This window comes from Myodes glareolus, chromosome 15, assembly GCF_982192425.1.
Source record: "Myodes glareolus chromosome 15, mMyoGla1.1, whole genome shotgun sequence".
In the NCBI taxonomy this organism is placed as follows: domain Eukaryota; kingdom Metazoa; phylum Chordata; class Mammalia; order Rodentia; family Cricetidae; genus Myodes; species Myodes glareolus.
In genome coordinates, this window is record NC_142040.1 from 21,349,016 (window position 1) to 21,362,739 (window position 13,724).

A 13,724-nucleotide genomic window follows, 5' to 3' on the forward strand; every position below is an offset into this window, starting at 1 on the left:
GGTTGCTGGGAACTGAACTCAGGACCTTTGGAAGGGCAGGCAGTGCTCTTAACCACTGAGCCATCTCTCCAGCCCCCAGAACGTATTTTTAATGAATAAAAATATGACTTTAGGGAGCTGAAGGAATGGCTTGCCAGTTAAGAACGTGCATTGCTCTTGCAGAGGAACCGAATTTAGTTCCCAGCACCCACATCAGGCTCATGACCTCCTGTAACTCCAGCTCCAGAGGATTGGATGCCCTTGTTTAGCCTCAAGAAGCCCAGCATTCAGTTCACAGAAACTTACACACAGAAATACACATGCACACATAACTTAGAATAAAATATTTTTAAAAAGAGAGATACATTTAGAAATGTGGCAATTAAGTAGTCACACAGGGCATATATCCCCCCCCACACACCTATACCATCTTCTTAAATAAAATTAGTATTTTATTTATCAAGGAAACCTAGAGAATTAATTGGCTTGCCTAATGTTTCTGAGCCTCTTGACTGGTTAAAAATATGGCTTTATTATGAAACTTTAGTTATAACCCTGAGGACTTACTCTTAATTATCTTTTTGTCTTTAAAGCTTTGGGTTGAATGGATTTGTTCTAGGAATGTTCTTTCCCAGCCTTGGGAGTTTGGGAAGCTGTGGTGGGAACTAGTGTCCCACCCAGTCTTCTCCTGTACTATTGTTGTCTTGAAACTTTGTCCAGAGCTTGACTGGTATCATATATAAAAGAGGGAATTCCAAAAATGTGTTTGACCTTTAATGGTGCTAAGATTGTAGTACTTCTGTGTCTCATTTAGATTTCAAGGAGTATAAAATGTTGAGGAAGGCCTCTCCTTATCAATGGCCCATTCATAATAGCCCTAGTGGTTTGTTTCACGGAAGACATATCCAGATAAACACACTGACGATGACTTACTGTGACTTCCCCTAATGAAGTGGTGGGGAATGCTTAGAATGTTGCTAGCAATTAGCTTACAAAGAACCATTGAGCAAAGAAAAAAAACAGGATTTTATAGATGCAAAATTCTTTTTTGTATTTATTGTTTTAGTATGTGAAATCCAGGTTATTAAACAATATCTTCTTTTCTTAGCTAAAGTTAATTTTCCACTTTTTAAAAGCAATTATTTGCATTTTATGTATGTGAGTGTTTTACATGCGTGTGTGTATGTGCAATACATGTCTGTAGAAACCAGAAGAGAGCACTGCAACCCCTAGAACTGGAGTTACAGGAAGTTGTGAGCTGCCGTGTGGGTGCTGGGAACCAAACCCCAATCCTCTAGAAGAGCAACCAGTACGTTTAACTATTGACTCATTGCTCCAGCCCACTGAAAAGAGGCCTCTGAGTGAATCCTGGCTCTTCAGGCCCAGGAACAATTTGGATTAACTTGGGCTTTGCTGATCTTAATTTACAGCTGGATCTAGTCATAAATTTATAGCCCATTATTAAATAATTCCATTGTCAACTCCATTTGAAAATTTGATTATAGAGGGCATGTGGACTTCCCATTTTCCTGGTTAGTGGTACAGTGGACGTTGTGAAATATTTTGTTTGATGGATGTGGTGTATTTCTTCACTTCAGTTTTATATTAAATATTTCTTGAACTATAAATTCTTAATTTCTAAATATTTGCTTTTATACAATATGATAGTCCCTACGTAACCTTTTTTATTTTCAGATGAAGAAGTAACTTGTAAATTTGCAAAGAGACAAAGTTGGTGTTACCTGCTAGCCATTGGGTTTTATGGGATTTTGCGTTAAGGAATGCCAGGTTTCTATGTAGGGATGTAATGCTTGTGCTCTGCAGAGTAGAAGGAAACCATCAAGAGTAAAATGGTGTGTGCCAGGGCATTACTCCTTAACCCTGGATCTGTGAGAGTCAGGAAAGCTCTTTGCTTTAACAACAGGTTCTTCATTTGTTAGTGGGCGTAGTTGTGGGCAAGCCTGGGAAGGTTGTAGTAGGTAACAGTGTAAGAGGTATAATACATTTTCAAGGTCAATGATATTTTATTTTAAAATCTGTCCATTTATGTTTAGTGTGTCAAAGCAGTGCTGGGCAGATAGTTGGGAATCTATGTTTTTCTGGGTACCTCATTGTCTGAAGGTTACCTAAAAGACATTGAAATGACCCGAAGGAATACTTGACTTCTGATTCTAAATAATTCCTCCCCAGTAATTTTTGTTATGGTTTTAGTGTTCATTTTCCATTTTCCTGATATTTTTCTTTTTAATATCTTTGTGCATTTAGCTTCAAAATAAGTTACAGTAGCTGGTTAGCATAGGTAACTCATAATTTCCTATTCCTTAGTTTCTTTCTGGACTGCCTGTCTTGCGTCTAAAATGATGGTATTTGTGCATGTGTTTAGAAGCTGTTCCCTTTATGAGGAGAAAGGACGGGATGTGAACCGGTGTGTGGTGGACTGCACATCTCCCCCTGCCCTGTCTTCACCTGTGGGCTGGACCTTGGCTTAGTGATTTTCTCTCCCCAGGATGAAGGGGCTGTGCTCCAGTTCAAGTTGACTGTTACTGTGGGGATCAGTATTTGCAGAAGCAGTACACATTTTAGTGAAATATAAAATTGCATGGAGAGGTACTTTAAACAAATACCTAACGTTTTGTTCAATTATTTTTTTCATTTGTCTTTGTAGGTGCTGCTTTTCTGAAGTTGCTCGCCGGGACTTCTCAGCATTGCTGCAGAAATAAATAGGTAAATGCCATCAAAGGTCCTCATTGTTTGCTTCTGTCTGTTGTCTTTTCCAAGACAGGACCTTGTTATGTAGCCCATGTAGTCTTGAAACTCTCAGAAATCCTCCTGCCCCCTCCCCTTTGTGTTCTAGGACGGCAGGTAGGGGCCATTGTCTCCGGCTTGATGCTGTTATTGTTGGAAGTATTTTCCAGGCAGGAAGCATTTTTTGAGAAAGGAATAGCTTTTTCGCATTTCGCATTTTGGAACCTTGCCTGCTATCTTAGTTACTTTTGTATTGCTGTGATAAAGTGTCATGACCAAAGCGACTTGTAAAAGGAAGTTTATTTGGCTTACAGTTTCAGAAGTTAGAGTCCATGGTGGTGCAGCAAAGACATGACAGCAGCAATGACTGAGAACGTGCATCCCGATCTGCAAGTAGGAGGCAGAGGGAAACAAATGAGTCCTGCGTGAGCTTTTGAAACCTCAAAGCCACAATTCTTAATCCTTCTCAGTCAGTTCCACCAGCTAGGGACCAGCATTCAAACATATGAGTCAATTGGGGGGGGGTTATTCTCATTCAAACCACCGTGCCCAGTAAGTACTAGTTTGTTAGGCTTGGTGTACCCCTTGGGTAGCCTCAGTCATTATCAAGAAGAACTCACTTATTGAAGTTGAATAAACAGCATTGAATCAATTATTCAAATGTTTTCTCCAGTTCGGATCTGCTTTGTTCTGTCCCCGCTGAGGAGCAAGTTTCAGAGATCTGCATTGTGGGAACAATTTTTCTCTTTTACCCTCTCTGTGGACCGTTTCAGCTTCTGTATCATTTCTCCCAGAAAGGCGAAGTGGACGTAGCCAATTTAAATAACCCAGATTTATTACTTGATGATCATTCACACAGAGAGATTGCCAGAAGGAAAGTTGGAAATGATTCAGTCACAGGTGATTAACGATTGGGTAGATTTTAATTTGTAAAGGTCACCTTTGGAAAATATTAGCAGTAGAGGTTGAATATAACCCCCTTCAGTACGCATTCAGGAAAATCAAGGAAATGGGTAGTTGAATAACTTACTAAAGATTGATCCAGCTATGTTTCTCAAATGGGAGCGGCCTGTTGACCTCTGTTCTCTAGGGGTCCTGTTAGGGTTATAACCTTGGCAGTGAGCTCAGATCAAAGCAGCCAGGGCACAATCCGGATTCCCGTCCAGCTGACGACTATCCAGTAGGGTCTGCTGCACGTGGAGGTTCATACAGGGCATTCCTACAAATGTCATCCCACTTGTAGGAAAGCCATTGTTTTGGCTTTCAGATTTTGAGAACAGAAATATTTTCCCTGTGCTCCATTTTGGGACACTGACTTCTCCAAGTGTTACTAGTTTCCGCCAGTAGTGCTGCTCGGTGGGCTGGGGTTCCTTGTGATGAGAACTGCAAACACTTGTGCGTTGTGAAATGGTTTGAGCAGCAGCCTGCTCGTGGGAGAGCAAGGGCGAGGTGGTGTCCTGGGCACGGTTAGTGTTTGCTCCTTATCAAACTGCTAATTCTTAAATATCCCTTCCGTATTTATTTAGTGGAGATGGGAGAAGCTGATTTTCTATTAATACAAATTATTAAACCAGGCATGTTAGTAGATACCTGTAATCACAGGAAGTGGAGGCAGGGAAGAAGAGAAGTTCAAGGTCATCCTTGGCTGCAGACTTAGAAGCTAGCCTGGGCTACTTGAAGCCTGCCTCAAATATATGTATAAACACCAAACACACACACACACACACACACACACACACACACACACACACGTACGTACGTACACATTGTTCAGATCCAGAGTGTCACGTTAGCCAGGTGATGGGGTTAAGATGGGAATGGACAGTGTGGCCTGCATTCATTCATAACATTCTACAGGGAAAATAGGCTCGACAGGAGCGGTCTGTGCTGTGAGAAACCAGTAAGTTTCACTCTGTTCAGAGGGACCATCTGCGTGAGTTCCCAGCAACAGGAGCCAGACCATGCTGCCTACCACGCAAGGAGTCATTTGAAAACCCTGGCCAAGTGCCCCACATTTTCCATGTGTTCTGCTGGTGGTTTGGTTTCCCCATTGTGAGATGTCACCCTGGACCACTGCCGGACTGGCCTGTTTAATCCTGCCCTGGGGAAAAGCCAGTTCCATTTAGCAGAAACTTGAGGGGCCAAGTCGTGTTTGCCCTTGAGATTCCCCATCTGAACCAGCCTCTTCTGTGTCCTTTATGTTAGTTTTGATTGTGAATTCATCGGAGACCAACAGGGCAAACTGTCGTTCAGATCTCGGGATATCTGCATTGAGGAGAAATGTGGTCCTACTTCCTGTTTCCTACGTTCTGTCTACATGATAGCAGGTTTCTCTTGAGACAGAAAGAACGATTGCAGTTTGAGGCAACGCTGGACATCCACTGTCCTCAACATACATGCCCCTGTACTGGACATACATGGGCCGAAGTCCCCGCTGAGGGGCTAGGTGGCTCTGTTCCCAAGGCGGTTCCTGAACTCCACCTCTGTACTTGGGAATGGCTTCTTCCTTGTTACTGGAAGTAAATAGGTAGTTGTGTATATCGAGAAAGTCAACCAGTGTCCCCTACACGATTCCCTGACATGGTGGAGAGTTGTTTAGATGTGGAATCTGAGAACCAATACTCCCAGCCTCTCACTGAGACTCTTTGGATGAACTTCTCACCTCCCATACTCGTTGGTAGAGAGGCAAGGCATCTCTACTCTGCTCTGCTTCTGCCCTGAGGGAATTGTGGGAAAGCTTTAAAGAGGGCAGGTTCAAGTATGTGGCTAACATCAGAGGACTTCTATTGGCAGCCCTTAAAACAAAACAAAACGAAAGTCAGACCTTTCTGTACCTTACAGCCTGTCTACCACAGGACGGTTTGTAAGTAGGGCAAGGGGCTGGTGATTGAAACAAAGACACGGGTCATCCTTGAAACAAGAATGCCCCTTTATTGTGTTCCAGGGCAGCTTATATAGGGCTCTCCTTGACTAATGGCCATGCCCTAACTCTGGGGACTTTTCATCTGCAAGCCCACCAGAAACCACTCCCCTGCCATCAGGAACTCATGAGGGTCTTGTGCTCAGAGCAGCTACAAGCATAGGAAAAACAAGTTGTTTACTCTGACAAGGAAGGGGGTCACAGGAAATTCAGGGTCTGAGGGTCTGCAGTCCCCAACACGTACCGGGCTTGAATTCCTGTTTATTATAACTGTGTAACCTTGACCGAGTTCTTGACACTGTCTAGTTCTCGACACTGTCTAGTTCTCCCTGTGTCTCAGGCTGTTAGAAAGGCAGTAAGGTGCAGTCTGTATGCCCAGCAGGGTGTATGGAACAGACACCTAGTAAATCTTAAAAACAGAGCCATAGCTACATCATGGCGCAGGACGGAGGAAGAGTCATGACCAAAAAGTGTCCACAGTTTAAAGTCCCTTGCAGTACCTGGTTATGCTCATTTGGCCCAGGGCAGATAATCTGAATAGAGGGAGAGTGATCAGCAGGATGCTGTCTCTGGAGATGGAACAGTGAGATTTGTTCTTCCTGGGGTTTCCTCCTGGTTTTAACCGAATGAACCAGAGAGTACAAGTGATCAGACCGGCGCTGGTTGGTCGCCATGGTAGCCACACCGCACACTCGGCTGAGCCCTTGAGAACGGCCAGTGCCACTGAGGCACTGAATTGTTTGATTTTATTCACTTTTGGTTACTTTAAAAGTTAGTACTGATGGTTCTTATTGGAAAATCTTTCAGTGCCTCGAGAACAACTTGGGAAACCGGAGCTGACTTCTCAACTGAAAATTTTGTGACAAATGTCTCCTTAGCTGGAAGAGTGGCTTTTCCTTGTGTACTTTTGGCTTACACTACTGGAGTTCTAAACTTGCAGCCGCACAATGTAGAACTCATTTACATAATTAATCTGGAAGTCGTTAGAGGAGCAGAGAAGTGTTTATTTAGTAAGCAAGGGTATGACAGCTTCCTTCCTTTACTAAGCGTAAATTGAGCCAAATATATCATTTCCATGGCAATGATAGTCTTCTTCATGGTTTGAAAAAGACTGTGAAAATAGTGAAATACATAGGCGTTTTAAAGTTCTGATTTCTCTTATTTCTTTTAATTCTTATTACTATTTTATAAGAATGGGTTTTTTGACTACCTGTAGATCTGTGCACCACATATGTTCCTGGTACCCAAGGAAGCTGGGAGTGGGCATTGGGGTCCTTAGAATTGGAGTTAACACACATTTTTGAGCCACCTTGTGGATGCTGGGTATCAAACCTGGGTCCTTTGGAAGAGAAGCCACTGTTTTTAACGGCTGAGCTCTCTCTCCAGTGCCCCACCTCTAACTTCTGTTAGTTTGAGTTAATAGCTTGCTTTTCCTCTGATAAGGACCTCTGGCTACTAAAGATTCCTAGGGAACCTCCCCTTCTTTCCATAAAAAGTAGCTCTCCTCACCAAACTGTGACTTTAAAGAGGAAGATTTGAACCTTTTACAGCAGCTCTCAGCCTTCCTAACGCTGGGACCCTTTAATAGTTGCTCATGTTGTGGTGACCCCAACCATAAAATTATTTTGCTACTTCATAACTGTAATTTTGCTACTGTTATGAATCATACAAGTTTCTGATGTGAAGGATATCTGATACGTGACCCCTGTGAAGGGGGCATTTGACCCCCAAAGAGGTCACACTCATGGCTTGAGAAAGGCCATTTTAGGATATCCTTGATGATGTGCAAGTTAGCTACCTGACTGATGGCAGCTGAAAGATGGCGGGGTGTGGTATCTGTGCATTGTGGGGTACCCAACATTATTGTCTGATGTATAATATGTGCTCAATGAATGCTGGGAGGTGGAGGGGTGAGTGTGGACGTAATGTAAGTTCCAATTAATGAGTTTTGCTTTGTTTTGCATTGTAATGTGTCGAGAATCAAATGGAGGGCCTTGTGCCTATGAAGGAGATGCCAAAGGACCTGGCCATTTTAGAGAATGGCCTACTTCAAACTTGGGAAGCCATAGAGATCTTCTCAAGCCAAGAAGGAAGTTACACACTAGTTGTCTAGCTAAAGGCCATGATGTCTTCATGTGGATGAAGTGTCAACAGGAGTGTCCGTTTTTGGAGCCAAATCCAGAAGGCAGGAAATCAGGCAGCAAGATGCCCTGGGAATGGGGACTGACTGAGAGGGCAGAGGTAGGGGTATAGCATTTGGAGAGTTGGATCACCAAGTGCTCAAAGTGCAGTAGGCAGATGTTAAAAAAAAAAAAAAAAAAAACTCATGTTGTGACCTCAGATCCTGTGAGAAGTAGTAGGGACAGTGAACTGCTTTGAGGGGAGGACCCCTATGTGACAATGAAAGACCTCATCTTCTGCCCTCAGAGTGCCCATCCTCCTGTGTGTTCTGGGTCTCCAGCTGATGGATTGGCCATCGGGGATCTTGCCCCTCACCGCACCTGATGGGATTATTCACAGGGATGCTGTGGATTTCAACAAAGGATAAAAAAAAAAGTATGGTTTCATTGTGGCTGAATATTGAATTCGTGTTTTTTTTTTTTTTAAAAGATCATTGTCTGCAGGTATTTCAGCAGGCACATTTGGCCCTAATTGATGCTTTTGCTGTCACTCATAAAAAAAACTGCCCCTCATGTTCACTGCCTGGAAACCTTACTTTTTCTTTCTCTCTCTCTCTTTCGTTTTTTAGACCAGGGCTTTATGTTGCCCTGGCTGGCCTGGAAATAACTATGTAGTTCAGAGTGGCCTCAAAGAGATCCGCCTGCCTCTGCCTCTGCCTCTGCCTCACAAGTGATGGAATTAAAGTCGTTTGCCACCACACTCAGCTCCAGGAAGTTTTCTACTTTCATGGTTCAATTTTTCAGTTGCTCTGTGAAAGGAAACTGGGCTGGTTACTTTTTCATCATTGTAATCAAAATACCAACAATGGTGTTGTTTATTTAGAAACATTGTGGGTGAACGGGAATGGGGAAGGGAGGGGGAGAGGAAACCAGTCCCTGGGGACTGGAGCTGCAACAGAGAAGAGAGAGGGAGAGGGACAGAGAGAGGGAGGGGAGACAGAGAAGGAGGGAGGGGGAGGGAGGAAAGGAGGGAGAGAGGAAGAGAAGGAGGGGGAGAGAGAGAGAAAGACAGAGGGAGAGAAGGAGAGAGGGAAAAAGGGAGAGAGAGATGGGAGGTGGGTAGGAGGTGCTCTTAGTGGCTGCAGCTGAGGACCTTATACTGCCAGAACCCGAAGGGCAGGCCAGTACAGATGCCTGAGTATTAACAGGAGCAACCTAAAGGAACGGATCCTCTCTATTTCAGTCCAGTGTGGTGGGGAAGACTTGGCAACGTTGGTGTCGCAGAAATTGATTTACAGCAGGGAAACAAAACGCAGAGAAAGCAGGCTGGAGTCTTCTGGGGCAGGTGTGTCCTTCAGACCCCTTTCAGTGACTGACCTCCCATCACCAGGCCCCACCTTCCAGATGGTGCTGCCAGCTGAGGATCAGGCCCTGAAAACACGAGCCTGCTGGGGACACTTCAAATCCAAACATAACAGAAGGAGAAAACCAGACTGGGCTGAGTGAACACGCACAGGGACCGGGTAGAGTCACTCTCTCATGGTGACCATAAAACATATGAATGATTTGATATGAAAACGCTTACCATTGCCAGATTCCTAATTTGTGGCCATGGACTGGAAAGACAAAGTGGAGGGTGGTGTCTCTATATCGGCTGCTATTTTTTTTTCCTTAAGGAAAGCACGTTTTTATGCCAAACCACAGCCGTCCCCGTTCACCACTACAGAGGGCTATAGCATGCCTCTGAAGTTCGTAGATCCTGCCCCATAAATCCCCTCTCTGCTCACTGAGAATTTGTTGTGATTCCCTAAGTGAAACTGACTTCTTCTGAATGAAATATTGATCTCACCTGCATCTCCCTTTGAGTCAGTTCCATAACCACAGTAACGTTTTCCTAATCTTTCCCTCGCTAGGGCTCCCTGCTGGGTGAATCACAGTCATTTTCTGGTACTGTCTTTCCCGATATGCCCAGCGCCAGCATTCCCCAAGCCACAGACCAGCACTCACTGCTTGTCACAAGCAAGGGTGTCAAACGCTGTAAGGAAAACCCTTCAGGCCAATTGATGATCTCGGGTGCACCGTTAGGGTTACCTGATTTTGATGTAAGTTATTCTGTACACAGCCGAGTTATGTCAAACATCCGACACATCCATTTCATAACCCCATCTTAGCTCTCTATGTTAGGAGTCCAGTGTGATTCTTATGAAAGAGCTGGTCCCCTTGCTGCTATTTTTAGCTGAGTCTCTATTGTTCTCTTTTATCAACAAAGACTTGGGAGCCAGATGCTGGGGTGAAAACCTGCTAGCTCAGGGAGGCAGAAAAGGTTGACCTTCCTTCGTGTTGTCCCAGAGGTTTCTCCTACTCCATCAACTCCTCCAACTGGATGTTCCTCTCTTCTACTTCCTGTGTGTCTCCACCCCCTCCATCTCCCACCCCTGTCCTCCTGACACCCTCTTAAATTTATGCTCACTTCTGGTCAACTGGTTGCTTGCTCCGCCTCTAAACCTACTTTTGGCTTGATTTAATCCTGTTTACAGTGTTCAAGCAGAAAGCTCTTGGGTTAAAGATTTGTGCTAGGACTGAGCACAGCTGGAAGCAGGTCAACAACGACATCTCAGGTTTCACAGTGTGATCAAATAGCTAGAAACACCTTGTTGTCTCTGGAACTCAGAGGTGCTATCTCTGCTCAGACTGTTTCACCGACACAGAAGAGTGAAATCCAACCCGCTTTTTCCTTAATATTTTTGGAGATCTGTGGATTGGAAAGACAAGTGGTCACACGATTCCACAGACTCCTCATTATTCAGTCAGAGTCACCAGCGTAGGGGTCATTCACCTCTATCAGGTATTTTGATGGCTCCATCTGGATACTAATAAGCATTTGGGTGAAGGGGGCTCATTGCAGAGAAAAATCATGTGGCAAACCCCACCCAGATACATTGTTTTCTAGCTACTGTGATTTTTTTCTGTGCAGTGTTACTGTCTATTTATAACATTTCTACATCTCAAGCTAAAGATAGATTTAACCTGCCCAAGGGTCACACTGCAGTCTCCTTTGGGGCCACAGAACCCTGAGGTACACTCTGGAAATCAAGCAGCAACCTTATACTGTTACTGTTATGGTTGGGCCAGAACTGCCAGGAGCTATTTGTGTGTGTGTGTGTCCCTCCCTACCTTTCCAGACAACCTGTGTTCATGCAGAAAAACAAAAGCACTGGGGGCAAGAAAGCCAGAGAAGCCCTTGCCTCCCCAAGTTGTATTTAGTCATGGTGCGTCTCCCTAGCCATAGTGACCCAAACTCAGGTAGTCACATAGCTCAGCCCTTACTGCATATAAGTGTATATTTGGTTCTTTTTTTTTGTACATTGTTAGTGTTTCTCTGTATTATAAAAAATTCCTTATTTAAAAAAAAAGTGTTTTATGCTGGGTGATGGTGGTGCACACCTTAGATTTTAGCACTCAGGAGGCAGAGGCAGGCAAATCTCTGTGAATTTGAGGCCAGTCTTGTCTACAAAGCAAATTCTAGGACAGCCAGGGTGGTTACACAGAGAAATCCTGTCTTGAAAAACCAAAAATAAATAAATAAATTTTTACTAGTTTACTATTCCATCCTATAGATTTAAGTCAATTTACGCTTCCTTTTGACATTTGCACTTTTTAAAAACATTTTAGCCAAGAATTTTAAATTTTGAATATCCTTTTAAAAATAGCATTGTTCAGTTATAAAAAACATTTCTAGGAAAATTAGGTGTTAGTAGTATAAAAGAAGGTTTGTTTTATGACACACTAATCAATAAGGCATTGGATATAAGCTGAGATTGATATTTTATGTTAATTTTTGCTTGTCTATTTTTAATAAAACTATGTTCAAAATAGGCAGCATCTGGGTCTGGCCCAAATGCCGTTGAGTAGCAGATGGCAGGGGTGTGGGGTGCTGGAGAATTGAGAGGATGTCGTCGATAGCACCTCTCCCTTCTCCTCACCTGGCTCACTAGCTTCCAGTTTCAACACTCTCACAGACTTTTGTTTGTTCTCTTGATGAAGTTCAATGTTTGGTTTGTTTTTCATAAGCCGAAGAGTCACTTGTATTTTCTCTCTTGTTCTTTCAGCCATGTGCTCTTGTCATTTTTATAACTGTGCTGCTCACGGCCCGATTGTATTTTCCTAAGAGGCGTAGCTTGGCTTATCTTGCCTGCTCAGAAATTGTTGCTTGCGTATAAAATTGTCCTGCATTTGGGGAGAACTCTGGCGTGGACGGGGTGAAGAGAGCGGAGTGTAAGTTCTTGTGTGACTTCTTGGTTGTAGCTGCTAGCACTGGGAAGAACCCTTGTCCCATCTCACAGTCCTTATGAATACCTGATTCTGTGGTCACCTGCCCTCATACCTGTGACTTCTCTATTTCCAGGCAAATGGGTGTAACTAAATAAATACCATATGCTGGCTCTCTGAAAGGAAGTGTTCTTAGACTTTAAAACCCTTCCAGATTTTCTTCTGATTTCTCTCTTCAGTCGGCTTAGATGGTTCCTTGGTTCTTTCTCTCTTTTGTCCCCTTGCACACTCTGATGTCCTCTCTCCCCCATGGCTTGAACTACTGCCACAGTCTGGCTCTCCCCGCACCAGAGATCTCTTCCAGACTCCAGATGTATGAAGCCGACTGTGTTTGTTCTGTTCCCCAGTATCCCACTGCCTCTTCTAATGCAGTGTGCCCCCAAATTAACCTTCTCCCTCCTCTACCTGCAACCCCATTCTTCCGCTCTGCTTCTTTCCCAAGACAAATGAACACACGTTCTGCCAATGAAAGGTATTCTAACTAAGCAGGTAAATCGGACTTCTCCAAAATACGCTAAACTTGGAGTTTACGCTAAACTTGGAGCCTTGCAAGCTGTGCGATTTCAGTGGACTCTGTGGGTTTGTTGTGCATGAGTGCCGGTGTGTGAGCACATGGAGCACAGTTGGATGTTGGGTGTCTTCACTGATCTTTTCCTACCTTAGGTTTTTGAGACAGGATCTTGCAATGAATTGGAACTCGTTGACGTGGAAAGATTAGATGGCTGGCAAGCCTCGAGGGTTCCTCGTCTGCACGTCCTCAGTGGTTGGGTTATGGGCACACACTGCCACACCTGACTTTTTGGTGAGCCCTGGTAATCAGGTCGTGCTCAGATCTTCACGTTGAGTGGCAAGTGCTTCACACAGACTGTGTCATCCTGCTCCAGACCCTAGTTATGAAATCTTCATGTGAAATAAACCCTTAACTACTAATTTACCATTTATAGAAACTTGACTTTCTTAAGCGACTTGTTTAGTTTAAAACAGAATACACCCTGAGTTGTATCTGGTGCACATTAGTGAAGTGAGAGCCGTCACAGCACTTTCTGGTTAGAAGGCTTTTTTTTTTTTTTTTTTTTTTTTTGCCTTGAGGGCTTAACAGTTTTTTTTTTCTTTGGGTCTTAATTATTTCCATATTCCAGTATGTATTGTTTTGGTCATATTGGAATTATCCCTTATTAGCTGGTTTTTTTCAGTTTACCTCCCAGGGATCTCAGGCAAGAAATACAAATATTTTCATAAGATTCTTTGAGAAAATAAAATTAATAGTTTTGAGACTGAAAATATGGTGGCTTGTCTCCTAAGGATTGGAAGACTTTATTGAGATAGCGAAATATCCCTCCCCGGGGTGAAGGTCTTTGTAATTTTTAAAAGGCTTATTGGAAATATGGTACTGGAAAGGAGAAAAGGAAATTTAATACCATGAAGTTGGAAACAGCTCCTGAAATCCAATCTGTTTTAGAACACACATAGCAGGCTCATTCCCAGAGATTTAAGACAGTTCAGTTCTCTTCTTAATGCCGCCAGGATCATTATAATGGTGACACAGAAAGGTCCCTCTGAGGGGACATGGCATGGCAGTTTTCACGAATGGGACCCTTTTCTGTTCCTCAGGGTGGGGTATCTTGCAAGCT

At 43.6% G+C, this 13,724-nt stretch overlaps 1 protein-coding gene across 4 annotated transcripts in view; it reads left to right on the plus strand.

Moving 5' to 3' along the window:
- Positions 1-13,724, plus strand: part of Lhfpl2 (LHFPL tetraspan subfamily member 2) — a 150,692-nt gene that overhangs the window by 63,286 nt on the left and 73,682 nt on the right. For all 4 annotated transcript variants that reach the window (XM_087896795.1, XM_087896794.1, XM_087896797.1 and 1 more), the window contains one exon: positions 2,645-2,703. The gene's annotated coding sequence lies outside the window, so the exon portion shown is untranslated. The remainder of the gene's footprint in view (positions 1-2,644; positions 2,704-13,724) is intronic.